This window comes from Sinohyriopsis cumingii, chromosome 5, assembly GCF_028554795.1.
Source record: "Sinohyriopsis cumingii isolate HCF-2022 chromosome 5, ASM2855479v2, whole genome shotgun sequence".
Classification (NCBI taxonomy): Eukaryota; Metazoa; Mollusca; class Bivalvia; order Unionida; family Unionidae; genus Sinohyriopsis; species Sinohyriopsis cumingii.
The window spans coordinates 113,334,006-113,351,034 of NC_142965.1; positions in this window are offsets into that span (position 1 = coordinate 113,334,006).

Genomic DNA, 17,029 nt, shown 5'->3' on the forward strand with positions numbered 1-17,029 from the left:
CTAAATTTATTTAGCTAGTTACTGGGTCTTTTGGTTTTGTGGGGATAGTAATTATATTTTGTTCCTAGGTCCTGCTGAGTCTATGAATTTATTTATATTTTTATATGTTGATTGTTTATTTCTATTAGAGTCCATAAGTAACTCTGTGTTTGTGTGTGGTGATCCAATCTCTTTTTGGTTTTTGATAAATATTTTCCTAGCGGGTTGATATTTTGGGCATATATTGAATACGTGGTGTAGATCTTCGATGGTGTGGAAGTTAAAGCAGTTAATGGTTGCTGGTTTGGGTCCTATAAACCTTCCAAAACTGCTTGCTAGATTAGTTTTTCCAGTTATTATCCTGTTTATCGTTTCTGTTCTAAATAAGTACCCTTAGGTAGCTGTATGTTCCTATCTACGGTTTTGGGGGTTTCATGGTGCTTTTTACCTTTTGTGGAGGAGTTCCAAAAATCTTGCCATTTTTGGTCTCTATATGTTTGTGCGAAGCTCAATGCTTCTGTAGAGCTATAGCTAAGCTTGATCGAGTTTTGATCTCCTAGTTTGGTTTGTGCAGCTTTGTCTGCTGTTTCGTTGCCAAAGATTCCAATGTGCGACGCTATCCGCATGAGCTCGACTAATTGATGTGCTGTGGTGATATCGTCGATTAACTGGAATGCTCTGTCGATGAATTGTTCCCTAGAGTGTGTATTGCGATTTTGGATCGATTTGATAACGCTTAGGGAATCGCTTATAATGACTGCTTTAGGTATTTGGTTGTCTTTGATCCATTGTAGTGATTCAAGTATAGCCCAGAATTCAGTGGTGTAAATGGCACAATAGTCAGGTAATGTGGATCCCGTTTGTATATTGAATTCAGGGATGACTATTGCTGCTGCTGTTATTAGTGGGTTGTTTGTTTTTGATCCATCGGTATATATTTTAACATAGTCCCGGTATTTTTGGTTGATTTCGTTTACCAGTACAGGTTTTAGCAAGTTTTCTTGTCCTTCTTTATTGCCTAATTTGGTAGCTTCAGTGTTAATCCTTAGTGGATTTTGTAACCATGGTGATTTGTTCTGGTTTGTATTGTTTGTTACCTGTTTTTTAGTAAAGGTATCTTTTCTCTTAGTTCAAGGATTACTTGTGGTGGGCATGATTTTGGGTTTGAAGACAACTTTATACTTGTTTATAGCTATTTTGGTGGGATGGTTGTCTGGGTGGGTATCTAATCGAATGGAGTATCGGAGGAACAGTTCTTGCCTACGTAGTTTTAAGGGTAGTTCTGTTAGTGTTTGTAGTTCTTCTAATGATGTTGAGGGGAGTGTTCCTGTGCATACTAGTAAAGCTTTTCTCTGGATAGTGTCAAGTTTTTGTAGTACAGGTTGCTTAGCCGAGTTATATGCTTGGCAACCGTAATCCAGTTTTCATTTAATTAGGGTTTTATATATCGTGAGGATGGTTTCCTGGCTGGATCCCCAGTCAGTCCCTGTGCTGTTCCTGAGTAAATTGAGAACTTTGTTACAATTTTGGGTGAGTTGTTCAATGTGCTGTTTCCATGTGAGGTGGTTGTCAAAGAACATTCCTATGAATTTTACTACTGTTACGTATTTGATTAATTGATTTTGTATATAGAAGTTTGGATAGACTAGATTGTTATTTCGTTTGGGGGTGAATATGATTGCCACAGTTTTTTCATGAGATATTTTGATACCAGATTTGTCCGCCCATCTCCCTATGTTGTCTAGGCTCTGCTGGATTTCTTTAACTACTGTTTTATTGGAAGGATTTCCATTCCTCCATATGCCACTATCATTTGCAAATTGTGACAAGTTTATTTTTATGGAGTCTACATTGAGGTCAAGGTCGTTTACCATTAGGTTAAATAGTAGCTGACTTATTACACTGCCTTGCAGTGTTCCATTTTCAAGTGAGTATTCTTCCGAATGGGTGTTGCCTATTCTTGTGGTAATTTTCCGGCCTGTGAGGAAATCGCCAATCCAGTTGAACAAGCGTCCAGTTATTCCAAATTGGTTTAATTTGGCCATTAATCCATTGGTCCATACTAGGTCGAACGCTTTTTCTACGTCTAGAAAAGCCGCTATGAGGTTGCGATCGGTTTTCCTATGTGAGTTAAAAGCGAGTTTAATGTCCGTTTTCAATCTAAGAAGTTGGTCAGTGGTGGACCGTTTGTTCCGAAAGCCACATTGATTTATGGATAGTAGGTTATTGGTTTCTAGGTGGTGTTTAAACCTATTTGCGATTATTGTCTCCATCATTTTGCAAATATTGTTTGTAAGCGCGATGGGTCGGTACGAATTTATGTTGTTGGGATCTTTAGCTAGCTTGGGGATTGGTATTACTATGGCTTGTTTCCATTTGGTGGGTAGTTGGACTTAATCCCTTATCCTATTAAAGAGTTTGATTATGGCTAGTGTTATATTCATATGTATTTTTCTATAGATAATGTAACCTAACTGATCCTTACCAGGGGATGTTTCGTTTTTGGATCGTAGGGCTATCTCCCATTCATCAACTGTTATGTCGCTATTTAGGTGAGATTCTTTTGTTCCTTGGTCTTGAAACATTTGAGGTTGGGTTTTCTCCATTAGTTTTTTGTGTTCTTGAAAGTTTCTGGTGTGGTTATTGTTGCTACTCATGTTCGAAAAAGGCTTCGCTAGGAGATCTGCCTTATCTTTATTTGTTACGGCATTTTTAATTTTTGGGGCTGAGGTAGTTGCTTTCCCTTTTATGGCTTTTATCTTGTCCCATATTTGTTTTGAGTTCGATGTTAGACTTACTTATGAGCAAAACGTTTGCAATGAAATAATTTTAGCAGTTTTTTATAGTTTGTTTTAGTGCTTTTTCTTTATCTTTATATTGTTGGAAGTAGATAGAATTTTTGGTGCATTTATATTTATTTAAGGCCCTTTTTTGTCTTTATGTGTTATAGTGCACTGTTTAGTCCACCATGGTACAGGGGTTTTATTTTGGATATTAGTTGTCTTTTGGGATGCATCGGTTAGCTGCTTTTATAATTGTGTCTGTTATGTCATCATAATACATGTCAATATTTGGGCTTTCTAAGTTATGTGGATTTACTCCAGCTAGTAATAATTGGAATTGGTCCCGGTCTGCCTGTTGGTACCTCCATTTAGGTGGGTTTCGTTTGGAATGTGTTGAGTTTTTGTTTGAATATTGCTTGTGATGGGGAGATGGTCACTTCCTAACGTATCTTCTTGATCCACCCACCAATTTGTGATTTGAGCCAATTTTGGCGTAGTGACGGTTAGGTCTATGGCTGAGAGAGTGCCATCCTCAGAGTTTAATCTAGTGTTCGACCCGTCATTTAAGATGACCAGATTGTTCTCAGTTATCCATTTTTCAACCATTTTCCCTCTTTGATTTTTCTTTTTACCTCCCTATAATTCACTGTGTGCGTTGAAGTCGCCACAGATAATTAGATTGTTGTTGTTGTTATTAGTGATTGCCATTAGTGAGATTAGGTTGGTAGGGCAGAGGGTACTCCCTGGGTCGTATGCATTTATTATTTGAATGTTTGTGTTTCTTATATTTATCACTGCTGACATTATTTCGATGTTATTATTGATGTTTAGGTTAGGGGGTACTTCTATTATTTCATAGTAGATTAGTGCATATATCAAATAAATTGCTAGTCCACCCCCTTTCTGCCCCATGGGTCTGTTGTTAAAGATTCCTTGGGTATAGTCTTGAAGTTTGGAAAGGCATTTGTGTTCTTGTTTTATGAGGGTTTCCTGTAGACAGATTACGTCTGGTTTTACGGCCGTATTATTCAGTTTGTTCAGCAGTTCTGATAGGTTTTTGTAAAGATTCCTCTGCATTTCATTGCCAGATGGTGATTTTATTATTTTTTTGTACTATCCATTTTTGAAATTGTCATTATCTGTTAGTCTTGTGGTCCAATCAGCTAGTATGGTCAACTTTACATACGGAAAACATGTAAACATATAACGAATCCCTGGGTTCACCAAACAATGCAACAACACAGGTTCACTCATATCATGATTGGAGGCAAAGCTGTCCACAAAAATAACAACCATACAAAATGCTAGATCTAAACGTTGAGTAACAGAATGAGTTGCACTGAAAAAAGTAGCATTTGGCAGTATAATAGTCTTCTTCACACCTTTATTGCCAAGACAACACAGTTCACAGTCATCACCAGGTTTAACATGTAATGTATTGCACCAGTTTTCTACCAAATGTACTGTTACCTGAGTGTGTGACCATATATTTTCGTAAGCAATTTAAACAGCTCATTTCTCTTAAGAATTTTAAATTGTTTACATCTTGCCAAAATAAATAATTTAAACACCCTTGAGTGTAATATAAATTTCATCGTTTAAATCACTTTCCATACGATTTGTCTAATGCCTTTCGTTTCCATGGTCAATCCTTTCAGACTTTTTGTCTCATTTCTGGTAAAATAAATGATGCTCTTCATTTTACAATTTGCAATTTGTATGCTATATAGCCCCATTTATTCTCCCCCTTGCTCTTGTCCATCTTTATCTCTATTAAACCTCTGTTTCAATAAAATCTTTTATTTCAACTTTGTCAGAGACACAACTATTTTGGCACCATTTTCATTTAGGACAAAGTAGACATCATTAGAATTCATCTGGTGAAAACCAAATGCTCCTCGTAAAATATGTTTCTTCGAGAATAATTACCCAATTATAATACCTTAGGAACACTATCGTTACTTCACAAAGCCAGTCCTTCTAGATTCTCCTCTTAGCTGAAGGGAGATAACATTTCTCAGACGACCTATGTAGCGGTCTGCTAGAGTAATCTCCCCTTAAGTAAAAATACTTGGCGGGAAAGTCTAGGAATAAATCAGTTACTATTGGAGCGGAAGGCAAGTTCTCTATGGATGTAAATGCGGAAAGTCCGGGAGAGTATATGTGTATTATTATTAGCTAAGTATTCTGGAAGAAATATATTTTACAAGGAAAAATTGCTTTCTTCCAAAAATACTTTAACTAATCACGACACCTTAGTAGAATAAGTAAGAGTTGGAACGACGTTCATCACCTTTCCCGGGCATACCATCTCCGTTCTCCTAAGCTATGCAAGACAGCTCATAAGTAACAAGGCTAGAGGTGACTACATCTGTCGCGACCTCAAACAGAGCAAAAAGATTCTGTCGCAAATGCAGAGGCAGTCATGACGATGCGTCTTAAGAAGCTGTCGATCGACTTGGAAGGGTTACCTGTTCAGATATGGGTATATGTCCTATCACATCGAATAGGGCCCACTGGGATGACAGATCTAGGAGATAAAAGCTATATAATGTTAATTCCGATATCTGTCGCACATATTAAATGATGTCGGCTGGATAACTGTGCTGATCGGATCAAATGCTAGGCTGGTTGCAACTACATGAATATTGAGAAAAGAAGTGCATAATAAATATTTCTCTATATGCCAAGCAAATAAACCACTTAATCCAGTCCTTTCTTGAGAAATAGAAAGATGCGTGATCACACTCAATGCAAATGCTCTGTTCTTTTAAGTTACCACTTGAAAGCAGGAACTGGGTCTCGTGGGATGGTCCAGACAAGACAAAGGTTTCCTGAGGAAAGTTTATTTACCTGTGAAAGGAAGCCGAATCTTGGCGATGAATCAGGCTGCTGTCGTGAGGAAGACTGACCGGTCTGGTCGGCACTTCATGTAATTCGGGTCTGCTTACAGAGCATCTATTTCGCTAATTTGCATGCAGACGCGAAGGCCATGAGAATGCAGGTCTCGTATGACTGGTGCTCCAGAGATACCATCGAAAGCGGTTCAAATATATTTTGTATCGGTATTCTAAGGAGATGGTACTGTTAGATGTATACCCTCCATGAGACAAGTTAGGTTGCCCCAATTCCGCGGATGGCGCCTCATTTGTATGAAGATGGTGAGAGATTAGTCAAACTGTAGGCCTCCATTCAGATGGAAGAATATATTCAGATGGGCGCATTTGAAGGAGACCTAGGACCATGAGGTCCGATGCCGCATTGTGCAAGTCTAGTAGGCAAACTAATTATCGTACAGATAGAATTCCTCGAAATTAAAGGTGCTATCATGGTTTGGATTTCAATCCCAGATCCTGAAGGAGACGAATTGGTTTCCCTGAGAATTGAACTCCATACCTAGGTGAACAAATTGTTGAGACGGTACTAGGTCGGAAAGTTCCTTGTTGACGAGAAGTCCAGATGATGCCACTCTGATATATAATAACAGATGATAAAGGCGAGGTCAGAATGTATGTATATAAATTGAAGTCAGACTTTTCCGTTTTGTAGTAGCATCGTCAGATGACGTATCTCTAGTCCAGGGTTGTGATGGAGTGGGAGAAGGAGCACAAGGTTGAAGGTGGAAAACAACCTTGATGGAAGCTCAAATGCTGAATCTTCTTTAGCCTTCGGATGCTGTAGTATACATGACAGCACTGGAGAAGAAGTAACATCGTATTGATTGCAAAGGTTGAGGCTGTGATGGTTTAGCTTGAGACATAGCGAAGAAGAGTAACGATGTATGTCCCTCACTAAACTCGTAGAATGCTCTGAATTAGATTCCGTGACTTCGAGACAGTCGCCAAGTAAAGAGCCTCTTCTCATGAGAGTGTGTAGCGATACCAACAAGCGGCATCTGTTGAGGCGGGAGGAACTATTTGCGGCATCATGCCGAATGAGTGTTTCGAGGTGGTTTGAGGGTTAATCAGGTCTCTGCACATGTATGCAAAAGTCGGGTTTGACATACTGGAAGCCGGGCAGTTAGCGATTGAGCCCGTAAGATTAAAGGTTGGCCCTTCGTGATCATTAGTATATGACCTAGGCCGGTCACAGCGACAATATGTTATCAGTGCGAGGAGGATAACATTTAGGATGAAAAGTTTGGACATATGGTGGATGTTTGATCCATGTAACCTATCAGTATGTCTGTTGAGTGACAAGAAATCTATCTGTGTGTTAGCTCCATCTCTCGCTCGTCCGCAACATAAATCAGGGGGCAATATAGAAGGATGTGAACATGCTGAGTCATGTGGTGGTGACTTGGTTGCCAGAACTGTTTCAGAGCGTGGCAATGTCCTGCGTATGAAGCCATGGAAAGGAGAACAGTAAAAAAGGAGGATAGAAATTATATATATATATATATATATATATATATATATATATATATATATATCGTAAAAGATGTAAAACACCATTCTACCAAGAAACAGCGTCAGAAACATTAGTAAGTTTTATGGGGAGACCTTAAGTCAAGTTTCCTGGCCTTTTTGTTACACAGAATGTTTTGAATTTTCTAAGTTTCATATGGAATATTAAAAGAGAATAAAACGTTATTACGAGATGATAGGCAGTTCTGAATTAAATTAAGCAATGTTATTGATCTACAGAACATATTGACTGGTAACCATTCTGCTACATGTATATAAATCTAAGACGTAAAATAAATTGACCATTTCGGAGAGTAAATAAGTCTATTCATGAGGTCAAATTGGTGTTCGTTATTCTAGACAGTTAATGACCGTTGGTCATTTCTATATATAAGATTTCGACCTGCGATCATTATTCTATCAGAGGTCAGTTTAATTCATTACCCCGGCTCTAATGCACCATCATACTTGTCGGTGAAATAAACATTGATCACGTTCGTTGACAACTCATATCAGTCATCATATTTGTTTATAATTCCACCCTTTAATAATTTTCTCATGCACATCAAGATATATTTTCAACTAATATAAAGGATGTATTTATTTGTTGCAATAAATCAAAGCATTAAGTTTTTCAAGGCATTAAGGTATCCAAACATGAATTCAAAATTAAAATATGTACTGAATCACAATGAATTGCTTTTACAGAAGTCACGGTTGACTACGCAAATAACCACAATGCATCGAGGGCGCATATTCCGCTGCCATTTTGGTTCCCTAGCAACCCTTTGTCAACATCAGTCGTTATGTATATTCAAAGCAAAAATCTCATTTACGTCATCGAAATGATACATAGAAAATACTTAAAATTAAGTGTCATTTAGCAAGAAAGCCAAATTGGGGAAAGGGGCATCTGTCTGCTTTCCCCCTCCCAAAAAAAAACATAACAAAAAAGGAAGCCAAAGTGCCCCTAGAGCACGAACATTTTTCTTCCTTATAACAGAATATTGAAGTTCCACCGCAATTATCCATCTTATTATTGAATACAAATGTAGTCTTTACTGACAAACAGACAATATTGTGATTTATTTTAAAGATTATTTTGTCTATTGTACCCAAGATTGTCATCTTGAACAAGTACTTCCGAGCAAACATATATGGGATACCCATCAGTTATGAAATTAAAGCCTCATAAACATGTGTATAAAACCAGAACTGTTATTTAGTCCCACTGGTTTCATATCCGTTTACCGAAGTAAGCTATTTCACAACTCGGTCACGGTTGAACATAATGTAAACAATGGGTGGGTCCTGGGTGAAAATGAGGCGCCTATTTGGTAGATGAGGATTGAAAGTAAGAGTGTCAAAAACTCATTCATCAATAACTTCCATTATCAATAAAAGCAATATCTCATTTATCTGATTGTTTTAAGTAATTCTGCTTGATCCGATCTAACCTGTTTCATCCTGTTACACCAACCTAATGTGCTTATGGACCACTATTTAGACGAGATCACTTGCCCAGGGCCTGTCTGAATTCTATATGGCACCGTCTATACCTATCGCCGCTTTTGAACCCAGCAAGCGAACTTGGTGTCCACCTACGGCACTAAGGTTGCTGGTGGGAGGGGTTCAAAAACATAGTAGACTGTCGGGTTATTCATTCATTATCCTTAGATACGTGAACTATTTAATGAAATTAATACATTATTAAGCTGATCGTGTATTAAAACTAATGAACAGTTTATAAAAAGCGATACCCTGGGGTTGGGGCCGCAAGGTGGACACAGAACACAACTAATTTTACTATATATGCTCTACACTTGTCTCTCAGTACTGAACTTTCCACTGTGTGACAATCAAAACAAATCATATGCTAATCTAAATACCTTCAAAGATGACTTCACGGTAAAGTTTTTGTCATAGGTTCACCGGAATTTTTTTTTTTTTTTTTTTTTTTTTTTTTATATTTTTTATAGGCTCGACTGTAAACAAACCAGCGTGCAATGGAACACATATATCATTCTGGATAATCACCAATACCTTATTACTCTCTGTACACTGTTGCCAAAACACACATAGACAAGTACATCATAAGCTAATAATCTAAAGAATAAGCAATTATCTCAGTTCCTCGGTACTGAACTTTCCACTGTGTGACAATCAATATAAAAAATATGCTAATCGAAAATACCTTCAACGACAACTTCACCGTGAAGTTCTTGTCATAGGTTCACGGGCATTTTTTGTTTGTTGAGACGCTGGACTGTAAACTAACCAGCGTGCAATTGAACACAGATTTCACTTCTGGATAGTCATCAATACCATATAACCCCCCTGTACACTGTCGCCGAAACACACTCAGACAACCACACCATAAGCTCATATTCTAAAGCATAAGCAATTGCCTTTACATCCGTACAAAGAATGCTTAAATCTAACGCTTGTATCATCACCAAAAGGAGACTGGAACAAATGCTCTAAAAATAGACTGGGACTACATTACTTTCGTTATCATAGGTTATCTGGCTTTTTTTTTTAAACCCCGGACTATGATCAATCACCGTGTATTGGGTTACATATTTCTCTACCTACCATCATCAATGCTTCATTACTCAATGTGTACTGTCGTCGAAATCCACACAGATAACCACACTATAATCCTCAAATTTTATAGAATAAGCAATTGCCTTTAAATCAACACTAAGAAAAGCTAAGTGTGACTCTTGTATCACCACCAAAAGGAGAGATTGGGACAACAAACGTACTGAACCGGAAGCAAAAATTGTGACCTGTTCCAACCAAGGCGCAAAATAACCTTGCAGCGGCCTTATTTACAAGCATGAGCCACATGGGACCATTTAGAACCACATGCCATTTGCCCAGGACCAAATTAAATTTTGAAGAACCATTCTACAAGGAGACTATTAACTGATAAAAATGCAAAAACAACTTCCGTGTGGCAAGTAGATTTTCAATGGGCGACGACTCTTCAAAATGCACTTGTCACTGTTATTTGCTGGATAAACCGTTTTCTTGATGACTGTGGTTTCTTTCTGTGATGAATAGAAAAATATTTGATTCACTTTACCACTAACCTGACAACTTCACATATGTTTCTTCACCAACTGTTCTGAGATGAGATACGTAGAAAATAGGCATGAAATAGATAGAACAATTTAAAAATATCTGATACAATTTAACATATGTTGTATGCACATTAAAAATCCAACATAAGTCCCGATCAATCTTTAGTCGGTGCAACAAATCACACAATTTCAACACAAGACACGGCTCTAGTGGCCTAGTGGTAAGAGCGTCCGCCTAGGATGCGAGAGGTCGTGGCTTCGATCCCCGGCCGAGTCATAACAAAACCTTACAAAAATGATACTAACAGCTGCCTCGCTTGACGCTCAGCTTTAATAGGTTAGTATTGTTACTGGTCGGCTTGGTGTCAGGATAATGTGACTGGAAGGGTCATCATGCTACATGTCTGTAGCATGATGCCCCAGTGTTAAATTGTTAATGCTACGTTAAAAATCCAAATCACACACAAACTCACACAGACACACACACACACACACACACACACACACACTACACAAGACAAATATTTACTGAAAAGAAAGAAAAAATGTCCGGAAGATTAGTATTCTGAAACCAATATATTGTTTAAGTACATGTATTTCATCACGACCAAGTCCTAAATCCACACAGATCGTATGAATAAAGGTAAAAGGCTGGAGATAGTCTGAAAATAAATATGTATTTGAAAGACTGACAATTATGCCACCTTCAAATCTACTATGTTCATAGTTGTGATTTGTCTCAAACGTTAATGTTTCAATTTATTTCTTGTAAACAGTGAAATTACATTACATTTGAATATCAATCAGTGGGTCTTTTGTACACGGCTTTGAGGATGTCTGCTGGATTCACATATCAAATTGATTGCCTAAGCATTTTGGACCCTAAGTGACCCGAAAACATTTTTCTTTTCGCTAGGTTATACTTTCTGGATTTCGACACCATGATGTAAATCACTGAGACCAGAGTCGGTTTACAGTGCAACTGTTATTATATAAAATTACTAAATCCTAGATAATTACACACTTAAGATAATTAGATTGACTGGTATTTCATACAATAAAAAGTCATCATTGACTAGTCTTTTATCCTTACATATGACCAATGCATGAAACATGTACCTGATATCGAATTGTTTTGCCGACAGACGAAACTAAATATCCAGCTGCATGGACGGCAAGTCCTGTAACCTTAGCATTAAATTTCTGCACCTCTGCTGTGAATGCGCTAAATCAATCATACTTGCCTTACGCCAGAATTACAAATATATACCAGGTTTCTAAACTGACGGATTTACTAGAGCTGATTCAATTTAAATGTCTTTTTCAATTTAAATTGATAACTACAACTGACGAGAACCTTAGAATGAAAGAATAATATGCTACATAAATTTGAAATGGTCAGCACATAAATCACATACTGATTATACACCAGTGTTATAGAACCTCAGTTTCTATTGCCTGAGATGGTAATAATTCACGTTTAGAAAATAGTCTCGGTATTTTCATAATCCACATTCGAGGTGACAACAAGGTCATGTTTGCGAGTGGTCTCTTTGTGCCTTTTTACTGCTACAGGAGTTGGTACAGATTCAAACGTACGCCTAATCCCGAGGTGGCAACAAATTCAAGTTTACGAATGGTCTAGGGTTATTCTTGTATGTTAGATTGCAATACTTTAACATTTTCCAACTGCCCTCGCTCTCTCACCCCAATTTACTAATCTCGTTGTTTCCTATTCATTTTCTTGACTAATGATATTCTTTCTTCGCTTTTTTCTTCCGACCTTTCTAAATTTGTTTTCTATTGTTATCATTCTCCGTCTTCATAATCTTAATATATCCATCGTGTGCATAATGTTTTATTGACCAGGTAACTCCCAGTTTGAAAAGTTTCCTTTTTTATACGCGTAAATCATTAACCTCGTATTCTTAAAAGATGTTATGCAACTTTCTAAGGACACCTGTATATATGTCAGCTACCTGACTAACTTTCATAAGTGTCTGGTGGCATATGACTGAACTAACGTTAGTTCAAGCGAAACGCAAGGTAGAGCAACAGTGGGCACCAAAACAGGTTTATCTTTTGACTTGATACAGTTACATTTGTAACGTGTCTTTATGATAAACAAAATTAATTTAAATTTCACGTTTTAACTCATTTCTAAACCCTTTCGAGCATTGAGAAATTCATTTTGAACAAATATCGTGTCTCTATGACATATACGCATCGGACCACTAATTAATTTAGAGCCAGAAAACCAGTTTACTGAGTACTAAATATTTTGAGTTGCACCCTCTGGCTTTTAAAACCAATTAATGTTTTTCCATCACTCTCTTCACAAACTTCAATGTATCTACTACAGGTGACAGCAAATTCATTCCTTTTACTTTCCTATACTGTATATAATTTTATACTGCCTGATTCTCATATGAACTCTTTTTGAGAATCAATATATTACATGCCGATCGGGATGGGGGGGAGGGGGCTAAGCTATTACATTTCGATGGGGGGGTACTTATGACTACGTACCCACCCACAATAAACGATTCTACAGAACATCCGTTTTCCGATTCTGAACGAATTCCCATTGCTCTAAAGAATGAGAGCATGTGTAACTTATATATTAATCTAATACGCAAATTATTTTCTTTTTATAATATATATATATATATATATATATATATATATATATATATATATATATATATATATATATATATATGAAATTATATTATTCCCAGACAAACAAAACCAGAAAGGAACATGCTGAACGTTTCGTCTTCCTTCTCCTTGTATCCATGTGCAGCGTATTTCTGGCTGAAGAATATGGAGACATCTGTAAGCATTGTATAATATGTATTTCCTTCATTCCGTTCTGCCCGACTGTCTTGTCAATAGTTCCATCTCTACATCAACAAGCCTGTGTCATAGTTCTAAATGTACATGTTCTATTGATTCAAGGCTTCAGGTGCAGTGAACCTGGACGAATTGTATCACGTTTTCAGCAACATATCGACTCATGATCAAGACATGATTAAAGGTAGTTAAACGTAATAATGCAAAGGTACAATCTATACTGAGTCATTTGAGGAGATAAATCGCCTTAAAATCGGGAAAACGTGCGAGGGATAATAAGCGGTGAAAACATAAAATTCCGAAATGCATCAAGTATTATCATTAGTCTACATGTACTTAAAACAACTCATGCCTAATGCAGCAAACGTCTTCTCGTGGTGTAAATACATTTATATTTGCAACATGGATTATTTTGTAGCCTTTTCCTTGTTCCAACGACCACAATGTAACACGTCTTTTCAACTTGCGATCCCAATCCCTGTCATATATGTTAGTCTTTTATTATCGTTGTGCTCCATAGGCAAGCGTTCTCTTAAAGAGTTGTCATGAAATACGTCCATAAATATGACTAACGGTGGATTGATGGGACGTATAGATGAAAGCCTATGAAGTCAAACAAAACCCTTTTATTATTGCTTTCTCCATTTGCAATTCTTCCCATAATGGTGCTGTATGTTATATATAGTGCCAGAACCGAATATTGTGTAAATTGCATGATTCCACAACTTGCGGATGTTATTACTACACTTGAGACACTTAGCCGTTGCAGCATCATATTGTAGTCCCTAAGAAAATCGACGATATTGGGTTTTGTTCTTGGAAATGTGCTAACCAGTGCCGAATGTTGCTTGCATTAAATAAAAACACGCATTAAAATGATTATTAAAGTCAGCCTTTCGTCTTGAATGATCAAGCCAAAGCATAAGAAAATGCAATGTCGTATGTATTATACACATTTGTATGTATAGTACATACGCTGTGTCAATGATGTACCACAAAATGTGTCAATTTTTCATTAAAAGGAAACGAAGCATGAAAGATGGTTTGAATGATGAAAGTTGTGCGCTATAAATACTTGGTTAGCTACGCCATTTACGTGAACGCTTAGCCATTCGCATACTGGCGCAAGAAAATTAATATGGAATACAAACTAAGCAAAATGACGAACGAAGTCTTTGGAATGAATCGGTCAGGGATCCATCCCACGACCTACCGCATCCGAAGCGGACGCTTCCACCACTAGGCCACCGAAGCGGTATATATATATATAATCGCGACATTGTTTATCAAACTATGTTTTTGCGTTCCAATTGTGTTCACTTGTACAAGTGCACTGAAATATTTTAATATAATTACAGTCGATCTAAGTCATAATTCTTCTTTATTTACAGTACCACAGACCATAAACCCTCTCTCTCTCTCTCTCTCTCTATCTCTCTCTCTCTCATCCTTTGGTCGGTTTGACTTAACCTTTTCCATCATTCATAAGTCGAGAGACATCGATGAATGACAAAAAACGAAAATCCTCTACGATCGTCACTTCATACAATTTAGCCAGTATCTTGCTACAATGGTCCAGAGAGAGAGAGAGAGAGTGAGAGAGAGAGAGAGAGAGAGACGGGAAGGGGGGGGGGGGTCTTTGGACATTTTAATATTTAATTAATAATAATCGATTTTAGAAATTATAATATGTTAAGAAACAACAACTACTTGATATTAAATACAAAATTATTTACATAAGGTAACCGAAAACTTTACTGTATGATATATGCATGGTTTGCAACTTTGTATCATTCATAAACAATATAGATCAATCCCAAAGTAAGTGCACATTTATCGTTACGACGAACCAGATTCGTGCAGGTTACTTGGTAATTTCTATATAAGGTTTTAATCCGGCCAAAATTCTTTTTCTCTCTCACTCCACATTTCTCCGTAGTTTGCCCGTTATGAAAGAGCGGGGAGGGGAGAAAAGAAAGCAGAAAGAAAAAGAAAAACGTGTACCATATTAAATTAATTTAGATAACGGGAATTATTAACACTTTTTATAGTTTCTTTTTCGTTATATTTCACTAATCGATTGATGTGTGGCAATTGACCATTGATTTAGAATGAACTGCACAGATGGCGCGATAATATTTATATATGCGTATTATTTGTGCTATTAAATTAATTATTAATGGAAGAAATACCTTTGAAGCCAATTTAGAAATCCAGAATATGTAGCTCCTAGTAAGACGTCTGGACTACATGCTCTGATTCTGCAAAATTCTGCCTTCGGTTCGTTATAGTAGTGATATGACTGACTGTTTTTAAAGCTACGTTAAAAATCATAATCACACACACGCACACAATTTTCATAAAGTGAATTACTGCACTATATAACGATATAAACTCATACAATGTCTACTATGAATGGCCGAAAGAAAAACGAAACTCGCTTTTCCGTCCCATTTGCCGATTACTCGTTAACAAAACTTTTGCATATTTTTCCTTACAAACTCCTAAATGGTTATGTTTTAGTTTGAGAGATACCTAATCAAAGCATGGCATTTTTTATATTTCTTTTCATAGTTCTAATTCGTCATCTGTCTTTTTTGAAGATAACCTAACTAGAGCATGACATTTTCTTTACAAACTAATTTGTTGTGTCCTAAACTTATTCTAGTTATTTTCCTCGTACAGTTAGCCATAAAGGTATTGTATGAAATCAGAGTCAAGGCGAATTATAGTCGTGATCATTTACAAAGACACTGCTCGCCGTCTCTTTTAAGGGAAACCTTGACTCTAACTCTGCAGATTGTCACATAGCAAAATGAGGCTTACAGATAATATCAACAGTTAGATTTGCTCATTATGAGACGGTTATTCAACCTTTATATCTTTTTATGGATCCTGAAGTTAGTGTTTCAAGTATATCATCCAACTATATACCGATCATTCTGATACAATTGGGTTAATTTATTTTTATTTCAGATCCAGAAAAAGAGTGTAAGGATCCACCAAAAGCGTAACCAGACAATTCATCGATGACAATATGGTACTATAACGGAACTCTGCAATCGTGCCAAAGTGATGTGGGAAACTATTCGACGCAAGACTTCAATGTCTTCTTGTCTCAGTCCGATTGCACTCAATTTTGTACTTTTACCACTACTAATTAAAACCGCAAATAATTAGGAAATCACGCCACTCTCTCTCTCTCCCTCTTTCTCTCTCACTCTGACATAATTTCAACAAGAATGTTTAGAGTGTTTTAAATATTAAATAATAAAATAACTCCTGTGTCTGATATTTTGTCCTTTCATTCATTCATTATATAATGAAATAATTTAATTATTAAAGTTATTAATGTCGATATGAGTGGAACATACAGTATTATGAAGTGATTCTAAATTAATCCAGGAAGAGTAAATATGAAGTCTAAAAGAATGAAAAGTATAAACTTCTCAACCGGAGAAGTACTGGTTTTCCACGAATCGTAACCTAGACAAAATGTTCTTGTGCACTATTCCTTGAAACAATTATAAATGTTCCATATCAAGATTGTAGTCCAAAAATGAACACTTTATGTTTCCACTTAACAGTCCAAACGTATTTCCTGTCGAATAATATAAAAGTACAACATAACACTCGTCTGCAGACTTGATGTTACACGAGGAACACAAGAAATAAGAATGATTGCAGGATAGGAATGGAATCTTATTGATCACTTCTCTCCTTAAATCCACCTTGAAAGTTTCTTTTACAACTACATGTTGCACAATACATCACAGGGCAGGTCCTACTACTGCGTTTAATATTCAAAATACTTATTCATGCGACCTAATTCATCCAATAGGAATTAAGTCAATTCTTATAAGATACCTCCTGATCGATCTGTCACATGGGATAAATGCCTAATCTCATAATCATA